The sequence below is a fragment of the Chanodichthys erythropterus genome, chromosome 13 (assembly GCF_024489055.1).
Source record: "Chanodichthys erythropterus isolate Z2021 chromosome 13, ASM2448905v1, whole genome shotgun sequence".
NCBI classification, from domain to species: Eukaryota; Metazoa; Chordata; class Actinopteri; order Cypriniformes; family Xenocyprididae; genus Chanodichthys; species Chanodichthys erythropterus.
The window spans coordinates 7,633,375-7,639,374 of record NC_090233.1 but is presented as its reverse complement, the minus strand read 5'-3'; the positions used below and the strand labels follow the sequence as shown (position 1 = coordinate 7,639,374).

The window sequence follows — 6,000 nt, the reverse complement described above, 5'->3', positions numbered from 1 at the left end:
TCTGGGCACTCAAAGCGCTTTACATATTGAAGGGGGAATCTCCTCAACCACCACCAATGTGCAGCATCCACCTGGATGATGCGACGGCAGCCATATTGCGCCAGTACGCCCACCACACACCAGCTTATTGGTAGAGAGGAGACAGAGTGAGGAAGCCAATCAGTGTATAGGGATGATTAGGAGGCCATGATGGACAGTGGCCAATGGGCAAGTTTGGCCAGGATGTCGGGGTTACACCCCTACTCTTTTCGAAGGACATCCTGGGATTTTTAATGACCACAGAGAGTCAGGACCTCGGTTTAACGTCTCATCCGAAGGACGGTGCTTTTTGTCAGTATAGTGTCCCCATCACTATACTGGGGTGTTAGGACCCACACAGACCACAGGGTGAGCACCCCCTGCTGGCCTCACTAACACCTCTTCCAGCAGCAACCTAGTTTTCCCAGGAGGTCTCCCATCCAGGTACTAACCAGGCTCAACCCTGCTTAGCTTCAGTGGACAACCAGTCTTGGGCTACAGGGTGATATGGCTGCTAGATGGTGTTAGACGCTACGCTGCTGCCATCTATTGACGTGGATCATCATGATCGTCTCTTTTTGTGTAAATTTAAATTACATTACACCGATACCAGTAAGTTTCAGAGAGGTCTACACAATAATTGACTCCCTTACCTGTCCATCAACCACAAATAAAATAAAACATATATACTAGTTGTCGCTGTGTATGGCGGGAGCCAATGAGCATGAGGATTCTCTTTAGATAGTTTAGATAGTGCGGGTTACGTCATGGCGAAATACATTCACTGGGCGACTCGAGTCTTTATATATATATATATATATATATATATATATATATATATATATATATATATATATTATATATATGCAAATAAAACGCGATAGAAAACTATTATGAGTACACTCTTTACATTGGGTTCTTCTGTTGTCTGAGAGTTGATTGACAGCTTGGTGAGTTATTGGCAGCGCGCGCCACCGCATTAGCACCGAAAATATGGGGATTTTATTGAAGACAATAAAGGGTTAGTTCACCCAAAATAATGTAATTTATTACTCACGCTCATGTCGTTCTACAGTCCTAAGACCTTCGTTCATCTTCGGAACACAAATTAAGATATCAGTGAGGCCGGCATTGAGAGCCATTCAAACTCTCAAGGTCCATTGAGGTACTAAAAACATATTTGAAATAGTTCATGAGTTCAGTGGTTCTTAATATTATAAAGCGACAAGAATACTTTTTGTGCACCAAAAAAAAGAAAAAGAAAGACTTTTCAACAATATCTATATAAGCCGATTTCAAAACACTGCTTCAGAGCTTTACGGATCGAATCAGTGAATCGGAGTGCCAAAGTCACGTGATTTCAGCAGTTTAGCCGTTTGATAGGAGATCCGAATCACTGATTCGAAACAAAAGATTTATAAAGCTAAGAAGCTTCATGAAGCAGTGTTTGAAATCGGTCCATATGGATATTGTTGAAAAGTCGTTATTTTTTTTATTTTTTTTTGGTGCACAAAAAGTATTCTTGTCACTTTATAATATTAAGACAGAATCATGAACTCACATGAACTGTTTCAAATATGTCTTTAGTACCTTTATGGACCCTGAGAGTTTGAATGGCATTGCTGTGAATTCAGGCCTCACTACTGAATACAGTTTTAAAGTTGTTTAAATCATTTTGGAACATTTCTAATTGTAGTGGCACTGTTTATTTCAAAGTCTGACCTGAAATGTAAGCAAATACTGCACCCAATTAATATTCATGAGCCAGTCCTTTGCCATGCCATGATGTAACCAACATTTCAGTGTGCTACCTTTATTTATTTTTTAAAAATTGACACCCATGGTCAAAATACATTGGATATGCATGAATAAAACCAAATTACATTAGAGCACCAGTAAAGCAAACAATATTTAGCTTTACAGTCTTAATTTCCATGCAAAATGTAACATGAAAGTAAACATTGAGAACATCTAAATAAGAATAAGAAAAATATTCTTTAATTTCTTTCAGAAACTTCAGCAAGAGCCCATTTTAGGAGAAGATGAGCCTGTGGGCATGCGGCGGGACACACTTCAGTGGAGGAAATTCATCACAGCACCCTTCGCTCCTTGTTTTAATTACACACAACAAACAGCATAGATGTTTCCTAATAAGATGGAGTCAGAGAGGGTCTCATTACCAGTTATGAAGGAGAAAAGAGGGAGGGAGAAAGTGGGAGTGCTTTCATAAGCAAAAGAGAGGATTTCTCATGCATACAGAAGCAGCGAGTACAATAAACAGAGTAAATCAGTACCAAATTGACTTGGCATGAGAAGTGTTGTGTTTTTAGAATATTTTTGCTTTGTAGAACCAGGGGTAATACATTTTTAGGATGCATTGATTAATCTACATCATATATCCATGTGATTCAATTTCCATATAATGGCCCCAGAAAGTTTTTGAACACCTAAAGGTACAATTCATCCAAAAAGTAAAATTTACTCACCCTCACTTCACTCCAAATCTGACTTTATTTCTTCTGAAAGACATTGATAAACATATTTTGAATAAAGTCTGAGTGGTTTTTTTTGTTTGTTTGTTTGTTTTTCTCCATACAATGAAAGTCATTAAGGGTAGGGATGGGCATTTTTTAAAAAATATTGTATGGGAATATTTCGGCTCTTAAAAAAATGAATATTCAAATATTAGTTTAGCCTATTTAAAGGGATAGTTCGAAAATGAAAATTTGATGTTCATCTGCTTACCCCCAGGGCATCCAAGATGTAGGTGACTTTGTTTCTTCAGTAGAACACAAATGATGATTTTTAACTGCAACCGTTGCTGTCTGTAAGACCTATAATGCATGTCAATGGGAACTTCATCTAGAAGGGTAAAAAACTTGCACAGACAAATCCAAATTAAACCCTGCGGCTCGTGACGACACATTGATGTCCTAAGACACGAAATGATCAGTTTATGTGAGAAACCGAACAGTATTTATATAATTTTTTACCTCTAATACACCACTATGTCCAACTGTCCTGCACATCCGGTTCGGTTTCTCAAACAAACCGATCGTTTTGTGTCTTAGGACATCGATGTGTCGTCACGAGCCGCAGGGTTTAATTTGGATTTGTCTGTGCATGTTTTTTTTTACTCTTATAGATTGTGTTCCTATTGACAAGCATTATACAGCTGACAGATGGCAACGATTGGAGTTAAAAATCATCATTTGTGTTCTACTGAAGAAACAAAGTCACCTACATCTTGGACGCCCTGGGGGTAAGCAGATAAACATCAAATTTTCATTTTTGGGTGAACTACCCCTTTAAATGACGTTCAACGAAAAATACGTTGTTGTTGTTTTTTATTAATCAAAATTGTGTCACCATTTCTGAACAAGCTTACGTTATATCTTAAGGTTTTATTTTAGTTCAAAACATTAAACAATGTGTAAACAAAAAACAAAGAACAATAGAGGGTATGCACGTGACGTCACCGTCGACCGTTACGGCTGCGGTCAGGTCCACTGAGTGGCAAAGGGCAATGTTTGTTTTCAGCGTAAATGTCGCGAAAAACGCACAAAACACTTCCAAAACGGGAAAGAGCTTTTTTGATTGACTGTACAAATAGCTTTGACACAAAACTTGAGGTATATATTTAAAAACTGCAGAAAGCAACAGAAAAATAAGCAAATGGATCACTGAAATTCACAGAAACAACTGGACTCCAGCAGAGAAACATGGATTTGCAGTTATCGTTTTGTGTCAAATTGTTGGATTTTGAGGTAAAAATCATACCGTATTGTATTGTTATTATGTTGACAACTCATCAATTAAATATTTGCCATCTTATATTCTGCATAATTTGGTGTTTTTAAATAAACAACACTGACAAAAACTATACTATAAAACTATAACATATGTTTTAAGGCTGGACAATATGACGATATAACTTATATTGGAGTTAAGTTATATAAAATATTCACAGGCAGATTTGCTTTATGTATTTCCCCACCGTCAAAATCAGGCACATAGTCTTTAAAATGTCAGGAAACACGATTTCTGGCTGAATGTCAATATCCATTGATTAGGTTTATTTGACATGTTATAAGGAACACTTTCGAGTCCAACCTTTAGTGTAATTCGTTAGTTTTAGTCGCGTTTTCTCAGTTTCCTCTATTAAATCCAGTCATGCAGCAGGTTGTTTTGCCACTCAGTCCAGCTGAGGGGGCGCGTTTTCGGCGGGAAAGTCACGTCGTTGCATACCCTCTATAGCTTTTAAGCTCAAGCTGCGCGAACGGGGAAAACGCGAATAAAGCAGACAGCGCCAGTTATCGTACAGAACGTAAGCTACACTCAAGGCAGCATAATGGCTATCGTGTTGAGATCGTTTCACATTTTCACATTCGCTGCGCTGACAGATTTCGCAGAGACACAAAGATAACGGTGTGCTATGTTTTTAACAGCACTTTGTGTTTTCTGTTCTTAAATATCTCCCTCGACGAAACTTAAAGGAAGCATATGTCTCAATCATTTAGCTATCAGATAAGTTATCTTTTTGGCTCACTCGGGGATATAGCTGCACTTACCTGTCGTGAATGCAGTGATGGACAGCTCTTTTCGACCTCCTCATTCGATGGGTGTTTGGATTTCATGTGCTTTCTCATTGTGGTGGCGATCTTATGATAACTCATTCATTAAAAGGCGCTAAAGAGGATCTTTTCATCGACTGAGAAACCAAAGTGTTAGTGAGTTTTTGAAATGAGCGCATGCGTAAGAACAGCCCCCCTCCTTCACAGTTCATTTCGAGGGAACGCCTCCCAAAACTCGTGCACGAGTATTGGAACACCACCGGCATTCGCTGTATCGTGTTTTTTGGATTCATTATGTCAGACTCACTGCAGGTAACTCATAATCTGCAGTTGTTACTCCTGTCTCCTGACAAAAACATTGCATGCGGCGCCTGTGGAGTGTGGAAAGTTACTGGAGCGTGCAGCCACGCACATCTTGCACAAGGAACCTCATGGCAGTGATTGATAAGCCAGAGGGCCAATCGTTTACGCGATGATCGGCTGATGTTTTTAAGGCCCTACCTCGTGCACAGATGATGTATATTAATATTATTCCTTTCAGTGCACCTAATAAATATTCTTTTATAAGTTAGTAAAGACAGTTTCAAGTAATATTGCAAAAATGTATAAAACAAAACATCCTCTTTAGCACCTTTAATTTGATCAAAAGTAATTTCATTTTGTAACATTTTTGCTGATTTTTATCCAAGTAATTCCAAACTTCGCGAGGCAGACAACAACCTTATGTGATGCTCAAATATAATAAACTTGTTAAACAAGCGCCATTCAGGGTTAGTTCACCCAAAAATGAAAATTATCCTATAATTTACTCACCCATCCTAGGTGTAAACGACTTTCTTCTTTCAGCCAAACACAATCAGAGTTATATTAAAAAATATCCTGGCTCTTCCAAGCTTTATAATGGGAGTGAATGGGGGCTGAGATTTTGAAGCCCAAAAAAAGTGCATCCAACCATTATAAAAAATAATCCATATAAATCCAGGGGGTATGGAGTCAAATTAATGCCTTAAAGTTTTGCACAAAAATAAAGTTTTGCAAAACACAAAAAAGAATTGAGCTATAAAAAAAATGTTTTGCAAACAAAAATAAAGAATTGCAAAGGAAAATAAAATATTGAGCGGAAAAAAAATAAGTTTTGCAAACAAAAATAATAATTGCAAAATAAAATAAAGTAGTGCAAAAATAAAAATATAATCAATTACAAAAATCAATGACAGCTGTAATCCTATTTTATCTTTGCCACATATTTTTCATGCTCAAACCTACAAAATCATTTGTAACGCTCATTTTATTCTGCGTTTCAGTCAAGCGTGCGCTCACGATACCGGTTTTCTTTTGCGCTGCACTGTTCTGTGCGGATCTCTTTATGGCACTGGTTTGACGTGGGGATGGAGTCAAGAAACGGGGG

The 6,000-nt window shown here is 37.9% G+C and overlaps 1 pseudogene; it reads right to left on the bottom strand.

The window, feature by feature from the left end:
• Positions 1 to 420: 420 nt before the first annotated feature.
• On the bottom strand, positions 421 to 537 carry LOC137035144 (5S ribosomal RNA; annotated as a pseudogene).
• Between the last annotated feature and the right edge of the window lie 5,463 nt (positions 538 to 6,000).